The sequence below is a fragment of the Bos grunniens genome, chromosome 15, assembly GCF_055505025.1.
Source record: "Bos grunniens cultivar Pamir isolate PY7600 chromosome 15, Bosgru_T2T1.0, whole genome shotgun sequence".
In the NCBI taxonomy this organism is placed as follows: Eukaryota; Metazoa; Chordata; class Mammalia; order Artiodactyla; family Bovidae; genus Bos; species Bos grunniens.
Window position 1 is genome coordinate 32,427,996 of NC_141179.1, and position 11,635 is coordinate 32,439,630.

The following is an 11,635-nucleotide window of genomic DNA, read 5'->3' on the forward strand; positions in this document are numbered from 1 at the left end:
AGGGGAGAAAGAGAGAAGGGAGTGCCACTTTCTTTTTATATTTCATATCTTTTATTAGATTCTTTTAGCAAGACACCAGTCATAAAATTTAATGCTTTGGATCCAGAAGAAAATGTTTGGTTTTTTTCCCTTTCTGTTTAAGTTATTGTCACGGTGTTGCTTAAGCATCCCAGTATACCATTTCGTATTTTGTAACTGGTCAGTGCATCTAAATGCTTTTCACTAATCCCCATGCTCCCTGTTTTCCTCTCTGCCTGAGGGAAAAAAAGGAATTAAGAAGTAAACTTTGTTTCCCCAAATGAGGAAAGCTAATATTTATTGAAATTTTATTCTTAATCAGGTAAAAGTCCTTGATGTAAGGACACTGGAACCCAGCTGGTAACTTTCCTGAGGTTATTTCTCTTCTCATGTAAAGTCCAGCATGGGTGTTTCTGGTTGGTGAACAGATTTCCACAGTTACCTGAGACCCAGGCTCCTTCCATCTCTGGGCTCTGCTATTCTCCTGGTTTACAAAGTCTTCTCTGTTGAAGGAGCCAGCAGGGGAAGAGGGTAGAGTGCCCATGTTGCTTTGGATAAAACTTAATCATGTGGCCCATCTAACTGGAAAGGATTCTGGGAAATGTGTCCAGCTGTGTCCCTGGGAGGACAGGGTCGCCAGTTGTTGACCAGCTAGCCATTTTGCCACGCCCATGTGATTTATTTTCCTCTTTTTGAGGATCCCAATAAAGGTATTGAGGGGATGAATGAGCTCAAAATCATTTCAGATTATCCATTCACTGGATGTCTTAGTGCTCTTAATTCCGTAACTTCAATTATGAGTGTTAAAGTTTCCTCTAGATTCTTAATACTGTATACCTAATAGAAAAGAAAGAATATAATTTATGAGGGAAGTTTCCGCAAAGATCTTAGTAGTAAACTAGTCTCTGCCCTGCCTCCTCTCTCAAGTTCTAATCTCATTAAGCAGTGTTATGTTAAGTAATACAAACACTGTTTTTTGTGCACAGTCACCACATCATGCTGTTTTCCTTTAGAGGTGTTCAGAAATTGCTCATGGAAGGGAGGATCTAAATTCCTTCCCACAGCAATATCAAGTGAAAGACTTTGGAGGAGTTCAGATGTTGCTCATGGACGTGAGAATTTAAATTCCTTCCCACATGAATATTAAGTGAGAGACTTGCCTTTGAAACTTTTTGTGGTTATAAGATAGAAAATCAACAGACTTCCTTGGCGGTCCAGTGGCTTAGACTCCACAATCCCAATGCAGGGGACACAGATTTCAATCCCTCTCAGGGAACTAGAGCCTACATGCCACAATCAAATATCCTGCATATCACAACTAAGCCTGGGCGCAGCCAAATGAATGAATAAGTGAAATTTTTTTTTTTTTTAAAGAAAAGGATCACATTTCCCCCTTTTATGGTAGGAACTGGGAAATAGATGGAGACAGTATAGAGCACATTGCAAAACCTGAAGACATACCGAGTCATTGTCCTTATCTCCTCGTCTCTGAATGCCGTCATTTCCCTGTTCCTCACTGCCCTGTATTGTGTGTGTGTTTTCTTTTCCTCTCTCATCTTCAAAAAGGCAGCGATAGACTGGCAGCGAATTATGAGTTCTGCTTTGGACATGCAGAGTTTCCAGTGCAGGCAGATTATTTCAACAGAGAATGCCTGAGAAGACGGAGATAGGGAGACAAATTAGAACAAAGATTTGGGATAAATTCAGTGAGGAGAAGTTTGAGGCTATGAGGTTGCTAAGTAGAACATGACAAAGGGAAATCCGGAGAAACCAGTTTGAGGGGGAAAGAGCTTCCTTTGTCTTCCTAGCTTCAGACTCAAAACACTTGAGTGGCAGTCATATCAGCATTTACTGCTTTCTATCATCTGTCATTGTTCAGTTCAGTCGCTCAGTCATGTCCGACTCTTCGCGACCCCATGAATTGCAGCACGCCAGGCCTCCCTGTCCATCACCAACTCCTATAGTTCACTCAAACTCACGTCCATCAGTCAGTGACGCCATCCAGCCATCTCATCCTCTGTTGTCCCCTTCTCCTGCCCCCAATCCCTCCCAGCATCAGAGTCTTTTCCAGTGAGTCAGCTCTTCACATGAGGTGGCCAAAATACTGGAGTTTCAGCTTTAGCATCATTCCTTCCAAAGAACACCCAGGGCTAATCTCCTTCAGAATGGACTGGTTGGATCTCCTTGCAGTCCAAGGGACTCTCAAGAGTCTTCTCCAACACCACAGTTCAAAAGCATCAATTCTTCGGCGTTCAGCTTTCTTCACAGTCCAACTCTCACATCCACACATGACCACTGGAAAAACCAAAGCCTTGACTAGACGGACCTTTGTTGGCAAAGTAATGTCTCTGCTTTTGAATATGCTATCTAGGTTGGTCATAACTTTCCTTCCAAGGAGTAAGTGTCTTTTAATTTCATGGTTGCAGTCACCATATGCAGTAATTTTAGAGCCCCCAAAAATAAAGTCTGACACTGTTTCCACTGTTTCCCCATCTATTTCCCATGAAGTGATGGGACTGGATGCCGTGATCTTCGTTTTCTGAATGTTGAACTTTAAGCCAACTTTTTCACTCTCCTCTTCACTTTCATCAAGAGGCTTTTTAGTTCCTTCACTTTCTGCCATAAAGGTAGTGTCATCTGCATATCTGAGGTTATTGATATTTCTCTCAGCAATCTTGATTCCAGCTTATGTTTCTTCCAGTCCACTGTTTCTCAGGATGTACTCTGCATAAAAGTTAAATAAGCAGGGTGACAATATACAGACTCGACCTACTCCTTTTCCTATTTGGAACCAGTCTGTTGTTCCATGTCCAGTTCTAACTGTTGCTTCCTGACCTGCATATAGGTTTCTCAAGAGGCAGGTCAGGTGGTCTGGTATTCCCATCTCAGAATTTTCCACAGTTTCTTATGATCCACACAGTCAAAGGCTTTGGCATAGTCAATAAGGCAGAAATAGATGTTTTTCTGGAACTCTTGCTTTTTCCATGATCCTGCGGATGTTGGCAATTTGATCTCTGGTTCCTCTGCCTTTTCTAAAACCAGCTTGAACATCTGGAAGTTCACAATTCACATACTGCTGAAGCCTGGCTTGGAGAATTTTGAGCATTACTTTACTAGCGTGTGAGATGAGTGCAATTGTGCGGTAGTTTGAGCATTCTTTTGCATTGCCTTTCTTTGGGATTGGAATGAAAACTGACCTTTTCCAGTCCTGTGGCCACTGCTGAGTCTTCGAAATTTGCTGGCATATTGTGTGCAGCACTTTCACAGCATCATCTTTCAAGATTTGAAAGAGCTGAACTGGAATTCTATCACCTCCACTAGCTTTGTTCATAGTGATGCTTTCTAAGGCCCACTTGACTTCACATTCCAGGATGTCTGGCTCTAGGTGAGTGATCATACCATCGTAATTATCTTGGTCGTGAAGATCTTTTTCATACAGTTCTTCTGTGTATTCTTGCTACCTCTTCTTAAGATCTTCTGCTTCTGTTAGGTCCATACCATTTCTGTCCTTTATTGAGCCCATCTTTGCATGAAATGTTCCCTTGGTATCTCTAATTTTCTTGAAGAGATCTCTAGTCTTTCCCATTCTGTTGTTTTCCTCTATTTCTTTGCATTGATCACTGACGAAGGCTTTCTTATCTCTTCTTGCTCTTCTTTGGAACTCTGCATTCAGATGCTTGTATCTTTCCTTTTCTCCTTTGCTTTTCGCTTCTCTTCTTTTCACAGCTATTTGTAAGGCCTCCCCAGACAGCCATTTTGCTTTTTTGCATTTCTTTTCCATGGGGATGGTCTTGATCCCTGTCTCCTGTACAATGCCACGAACCTCAGTCCATAGTTCATCAGGCACCGTTATCTATCAGATCTAGTCCCTTAAATCTATTTCTCACTTCCACTGTATAATCATAAGGGATTTGATTTAGGTCATACCTGAATGGTCTAGTGGTTTCCCCTACTTTCCTCAATTTAAGTCTGAATTTGGCAATAAGGAGTTCATGATCTGAGCCACAGTCAGCTTCTGGTCTTGTTTTTGCTGACTGTATAGAGCTTCTCCATCTTTGGCTGCAAAGAATATAATCAATCTGATTTCAGTGTTGACCATCTGGTGATGTCCATGTGTAGAGTCTTCTCTTGTGTTGTTGGAAGAGGGTGTTTGCTATGACCAGTGCGTTCTCTTGGCAAAACTCTGTTACTCTTTGCCCTAATTTATTGTGGACTCCACCTAGATTCTTACATAAAGTAGAAACCACGTGTGAATCATCCTTATATTAAATCATATGTCCTTATTGAATGCCCAAGACCTGGCTGAGGTTTGAGAAATACTTTGCTGAATGAACTAATAAAATGGTGGAAATGTCATCCTCTTCAATAATTAATGAACCCCTACTAGGTGCCAAACACGGCATTAGGTACAAATATTTAATCTGCAGGATCTTAAATGTTGACATTTTAGCCAACCACTTATTTCTCATTTATTCATTAGCTGACATTTGGTGAGTGCCTTGCAGAAGTCAGAAGTAGAAAGGAATCAAAAATGGTCCCCACATCAAGGATAAATTTGCTCCTTTCTTTCTCACTCAGTCATACCTTCCACTGGAAGCAAAACCCACCAGTACCCTGGATTCTGACCCTACATGAGTTGGTAATATGAATACCAATTAGGAGGTTGAATGACTCTGTGGCATTACTACATAACAGTGTGCTCTGAATACAAGTAAAAGAAAAATTCTTCAAAATTATATTCCCTGATAGCTCAGTTGGTAAAGAATCTGCTTGCAATGCAGGAGACCTTGGTTCCATCCTGGGTCGGGAAGATCTGCTAGAGAAGGGATAGGCTACCCACCCCAGATTCTTGGGCTTCTCTGATGGCTCAGCTGGTAAAGAATTGCCTGCAGTGAGGGAGACCTGGGTTTGATCCCTGGGTTGGGAAGATCCCCTGGAGAAAGGAAAGGCTACCCAGTCCAGTATTCTGGCCTAGAGAATTCCATGGACTGTATAGTCCATGGGGTTGCAAAGAGTTGGACACAACTGAGCAACTTTCACTTCACACCAAGAAGCAGCGAACCTAAGAGGATATTAGCTTCAGCTAGAGTGTAATTCATCTCAGAGAAATTTTAATAGATGATCTGAGCTTCTGAGTTAAATAGTTTGAGTCCTGTCTGCCATGTGCAGATTGTATGACCTTGGTTGATGAAAGTACTGCCTACCTAATACAATTAAACAAGTTAGAAACACTCAATTAAATGTTAGCAGAGCCTATTATTCATGTAAATTGTGCTGAATGCCTCTTTCTGGGTTCGATGATTGTTGTCATTATACCTAGGATGACCTTTCACATATTTTGCCTTCAGTCTTTCTCAGCTTAATTCAGATGCTTAATAGATAGACGTTTTTCATTCTTCCTATGTCAATTTTAATATACCATTTTCAAGAAAAAGAACCGACTTCTGACTTTGTTGGTTTTTCTCTATCATATCTCTATGATATGGATTGTCTTCCATGTCATTAATTTCTGCTTTTTATTCCCTTTTGTTGATTTGGGGTTTATCTCTTTTTTGCCCCCTAACTTCTTAAGGTAAAAACTCATGTCATTGATTTTTTTTTCTTCTTCTTCTTTACAAATACAAACATTTAAAGCCACAAAATTCCATCTAAGGCCTGCTATGACTGTATCACACAAATTTCAAAAGACTGTTTTCATTATTACTCAGTTCAAAGTATTTTCTATTTTCAGGGAGATTGAGTAACGACTTTGTCAATACCTAGTACACAGCCCTTTAAACGCATTATCTAGTTTAATTTTTGCCCGATTGGTACCATTCCCAGATGCCACCGGCCAGGCAGCTAGCTGGGTGGGGACATGACGCCACCTCCCAGCAGCCCAGCTGCCTTAGAATCCTTTGAACCTCCAGTTGCCCTGGGACTCAGCCCAGACCACCATGGGACCCAGGACCTGGCCCCAACCACCAGCAAGCCAACACTAGCCCTAGGACCCAAACTCAACCACCAGTGAGTGGACACCATCACCAGAAGCCCCTGGGCCACAGCCTCCTCTCTCCCAGCCCCCCAACAAGGAGTGGGCTGACATCAGCCCTGGGACCATCGTGGCTCTGTCCAGCTTTGTTAGGCCCCAATGTATTCACCAGTGGGGCACCAGTCCCAGGACTTCCTGGGCCCTAGCCCTGCCCAACTGCAGCCAGCTCCAACCCCAGAACCCCAGGGTCCTGCTGCTAGAGACTGGGAACTGGCTCCACCCGCCAGGGGGCAGTGCTAACCCTGTGTCCCCTTGGGCCCCAGTGGGTGGACACTAGCTCTGAGCGCCCCCACCCAGCAGACAGAGACCCCAGGACCCAGTTCTGGACCCTTGATCTCACCCACTAGTGGGTGGGTACCAGCCTCGGAACCATGTGGGTCTCACCCCACCCACCAGATGTAGAACTATCATGGCACTACAGCAGTCTTGTTAATTAAGAATCAGACCCAGCCAACAGCAAACCAGCAACAAAAGTGGGATTCCTTCAGCTGTGCAGCCAGAGCCACCAGCATCTGGCCCTGCCCAGCAGAGACCAGCAGCCCAACCAGATCAGGGACCTGCTACACCTGCCAGCGTGCCTACAGTAGGCAGCCAGTCCCAAGGGCAGAACCCACGCAGCCCACACAGAAGGCGCCTGTAAAGCACTTAGCTTGGGGGACCAGAGGGGACACACTGCTGGACCCCACAGGACATTCCCTACAGATGTCACTTCTCCAAGATTGGGGAAATACAGCCCACCTACAAGTAAAGACAGTGAGTTAGGCAAAATGTGGTGACAGACAAATATGTAGCAAACAAAGGAACAAAAGAAAACCGCAGAAGAACTCGGTGAAGCAAAGGTAAGCAATCTGCCTGATAGATACTAATCATAAAATGCTCAAAGAACTGGGGTGGCGGGGCGGGGGTGGGGGGGAGATGAATGTATCAACAGGATGGAAGTTAGAAGTTTTTAACAAAAAGTTAGAAAATATAAAGAAGACCCAGACAGAACTGAACAATGAAGTGAAGTGAAGTCACTCAGTTGTATCCAACTCTTTGCAACCCCATGGACTGTAGCCTACCAGGCTCCTCCGTCCATGGGGTTTTCCAGGCAAAAGTACCGGAGTGGGGTGCCATTTCCTTCTCCAGGGGATCTTCCCAACCCAGGGATCAAACCCGTGTCTCCCACATTGCAAGCAGACGCTTTACCCTCTTAAGCCACCAGGGAAGTTGCCGAACTGAACAATAACTGGAATTAAAAATACACTAGAAGGAGTCAACCCTAGACTAGATGATACAGAGGAATGGATCAGTGAACTGGAAGACAGACAAGTGAAAATCACTGAAGCTAAACATAAGAAAGGAAATAGAATTTTAAAACTTGAGGAAAGTCTAATATGAGAAAAGGACAACATCAAGTTTATGAACATTCACATTATAGGGATCCAGAAGGAGAAGAAAGGGGCAGAGAATGTGTGTGTGTGTGTGCGTGTGTGTGTGTACACATATAACACCTGACCTGCCTCCTGAGAAATCTGTATGCAGGTCAAGAAGCAACAGTTAGAACTGGACATGGAACAACAGACTGGTTCCAAGTTGGGAAAGGAGTACGACAAGGCTATTGTCACCCTGTTTATTTAACTTATGTGCAAAGTACATCATGTGAAATGCTGGGCTGGAGGAAGCACAAGCTGGAATCAAGATTGCCGGGAGAAATATCAATAACCTCAGATATGCAGATGACATCACCCTTATGGCAGAAACTGAAGAAGAACTAAGCCTCTTGATGAAAGTGAAAGAGAAGAGTGAAGAAGTTGGCTTAAAACTCAACATTCAAAAATGTTGATCATGGCATCCGGTCCAATCACTTCATGGCAAGTAGATGGGGAAACAATGGAAACAGTGATAGATATTTTCTTGGACTCCAAAATCACTGTGGATGGTGATGCAGCCATGAAATTAAAAGACACTTGCTCCTTGGAAGAAAAATTATGACCAATCTAGGTAGCGTATTTAAAAACAGAGATATTACTTTGCCGGCAAAGGGCCATCTAGTCAAAGCTATGGTTTTTCTAGTAGTCATATATGGATGTGAGAGTTGGACTATCAAGAAAGCTGAGCACCGAAGAATTGACGCTTTTGAACTGTGGTGTTGGAGAAGACTCTTGAGCGTCCCTTGGACTGCAAGGAGGTCCAACCAGTCAATCCTAAGGAAAATCAGTCCTGAGTGTTCATAGGAAGGACTGATGCTGAAGCTGAAACTCCAATACTTTTGCCACGTGATGCTAAGAACTGACTCATTGGAAAACACCCTGATGCTGGAAAAGATTGGAGGCAGGAGAAGGGGATGACAGAGCATGAGAGGATTGGATGGCATCACTGACTCAATGGACATGAGAGTTTGAGTAAGCTCTGGGAGTTGGTGATGGACAGGGAAGCCTGGCGTGCTGCAGTCCATGGGGGTCACAAAGAGTTGGACATGACTGAGTGACTGAACTGAACTGGTACATAAAACTTATTCTTTAAAATTTTATTTTATTTATTTTTGGCTGTGCTGGGTCCTCGTTGCTGGATGAGGACTTTCTCCAGTTGCAGTGAGCAGGGGCTTCTCTCTAGTTATGGTGCTTGGACTCATTGTGGTGGCTTCTCTTGTGGAGCATGGGTTCAACGGCATGCTGGCTTCAGTAGTTGTGCCTCATGGGCTCTAGAGTACAAGCTCAGTGGTTGTGGTACACAGGATTAGTTGCCTCACAGCCTGTGGGACCTTACTTCCTGGACCAGGGATTGAACCATGTCCCGTGCATTGGCAGGTGGATTCTTAGCCACTGAATCACCAGGGAAGTCCCAGAGAACATACATTGAAGACTTGCCTTACCTGGGAAAGGAAACATCCAGGTCCAGGAAGCACAGAAAGTCCTACGCAGGATCACCCCAAAGACGACCACATCAAGACACACTGTAATTAAAAGGGCAAAAAGTAAAGCTAAAGAGAAAATAGTATAAGCAGCAAAGGGGAAAGCAACAAGTTACAAACAAGGAAACACCCATACGACTATCAGCTGACTTTTCAGCAGGAATTCTGGAGGCCACAAGGGAGCGGCAGCTTATATTTAAAGTGATAACAAGGAAAAACCTACAACCAATAATACTCTACTTGGCAAGGCTTTCAATCAGATTAGAAAGAGAGATCAAAGGTTTTACAGATAAGCAAAAGCTAAGAGGTCAGCACCATCAACCAGCTCTACAAGAAATGTTAAAGGGACTTACCTAAGTGGAAAATAAAAGGTCACATCTAGAAAATATCAAAAATACAAAAATATAAGGTAAATTATTCAATTTACACTGAGTCACACTGAGTTACACTCAGTCACGCTGAGAGTTTGTAGGCTGGAATGATAACTTGGGTGAGAATGTTAAGAGAGAGACAAAATATCATAAATTGGATATTCAGATTCTCTCTAAAGCAACTATACTAGAGATATCACTCCAATTGTAAACGTTTTTGTGTGGTGCTGAAGTTGTAGAAAAAATAATGCCTTGATGTATTTATTGGGCAGTTACGCATAATTCTTACAAAATTCCATCATTTGAAGTCCCATCCTATAGGAAATTAAGGCATTTGCTCATCAGAGTTCTGATTAAGAGCTGGCCTGGGAAGTTTCCACCTTCTTTGGGGTGCTACTTGAGTTTCCAGCTACTTGAGTCACAATTAGAAATTAGGTGCTGCTTCTCCTGTGTCCATAGCAGCACTACTCACAATAGCAGGACGTGGAAGCAACCTAAATGTCCATCAACAGATGAATGGATGAAGAAGATGTGGTACCTACACTCAGTGGAATATTACTCAGCCATAAAAATGGATGAAACAATGACATTTGCTGCAACGTGGATGGACCTAGAGATTATCATATTAAGTCAGTCAGATAAGACAGATAGTATATGATGTCACTTATATGTGGAATCTAAAATATGACGCAAATGAACTTACCTATGAAACAGGCAGACTCACAGACAGAGAGAGCATATATGGTTGCCAGTGGGGAGGGAGGGATGGAGTAGGAGTCTGGGGTTGGCAGATGCGAACTTGTATATATAGGATAGATAAATAACAAGGTCCCACTGTGTAGCACAGGGAATTATTGATATATTCAATATCCTGTGATAAACCATAATGGAAAAAATATGAAAACGAATATATAACTGAATCATTTTGCTGTACAGAAAAAATTAAAGCAATGTGAATCAACTATACCTGATGCAAAGAGCTGACTCATTGGAAAAGACCCTGATGCTGGGAAAGATTGAAGGCAAAAGGAAAAAGGGGCAGCAGAGGATGAGATGGTTGGATGGCATCACCAACTCAATGGACATGAATTTTAGCGAACTCTGGGAGATAGTGGAGGACAGAGGAGCCTGGAGTGCTGCAGTCCATGGGGTAGCAAAGAGTCAGACACAACTTAGCCTCTGCAAAACAACAAAAATAAATAAATAAAAATTCAAAAAATAAAATGGAATAGGGGGAAGAAAAGAAAATTAGGTGCTTCTTGATAGAGAAACATGTAAGATGTAGGGCCCAACCTTAGAACTTGGTCAGGATGAAGAATGAGGAATCAAAGGGATATTCTCTTTGAAGGGAAGGATTTTCTCTCTTCCTCGTCCCCTTTCTCAGCAATTCAGTCTTGCCACCATCAGGTAGGGTCAAGGAGGGAAGATTGCATGTCAGAGACAGTCTGGTTGTAGGTGCTGGAGTTCCAGAAGTTTAAGGAGTGCTTTGTGGTTCCTGTAAGTTTCAATATATGCATTTTATTTCAAAGTAAAGTTTCAAAGTATATTTGACTGATGGTTTAAAAATGAATGAAGAACTCACTATTTTAGGGAGTGTGGTTAAGGAAGGTCTCAGCAAGGAGTGACTGTCGGGGGAGTGTGTAATTTCCATAGTTCTGTTTTGCCACAGCAAATATTGGAAATGGTGGACCAGTGTCACAGCTCAGTTACAGCTCAGAGTTTTATTCGGCAAACAAAGGATAGTACACCCTCAAGGCATGAGGGCGGGCTGACCCCAAAGGAAAGGCCTCAGTCCTCTTTTTATACATTTTGTCTCCTCCCTTCTGAGCCTGCCTTACGCAAATTGGGCTAGCCAAGAAGGGGGCATATTTGTTTCACCTGAAGTTCTCACTTCAGTCCACGGGTTTTCTTTTGTTCCATTTTCACAGGCTTTTCTCTTTCTTTGTCTTTCAGCCACTGCCATCTTGGACTCCTTTTTCCTATTCTAACTACCTAACACATTTGAAGAGACCTGAGTGGAGAGAGAGAGAGAAATAGCAAAGTCATGTGGTGTCTGGAGAAGAGAGTTCAGGGCAGGTCTTTAGTGTGACCTGAGCCTGGTAAGAGCTGACAAGTTTATGGAATTGCATGGGAGTTTATAAGGGCAGAGGTAAGGAAGTGAGGAGGCCAGAGGAGGGACAAGGTGCCTGCAGGTGGCCTGAAATACAGAGGAGTGAGGACCAGCGCCTAAGAATGAAAGGAGAAAGAATCTGAGGTATAATGTTTGATGACAGCACTGCAGCATTGGATCAGTCTCAGAAGTAGAGAAATCTTCACACCACT

General features: G+C 43.1%; 1 long non-coding RNA gene across 1 annotated transcript; it reads right to left on the reverse strand.

The window, feature by feature from the left end:
- Positions 1 to 28: 28 nt before the first annotated feature.
- Positions 29 to 10,812, reverse strand: LOC147357615 (uncharacterized). The gene is made up of 5 exons (XR_015141460.1): positions 10,607 to 10,812; positions 9,296 to 10,492; positions 8,904 to 8,984; positions 1,480 to 1,670; positions 29 to 855 (listed from the first exon to the last, which is right to left on the reverse strand). It is a non-coding gene; the product is annotated as an uncharacterized LOC147357615 (long non-coding RNA).
- Positions 10,813 to 11,635: the final 823 nt, after the last annotated feature.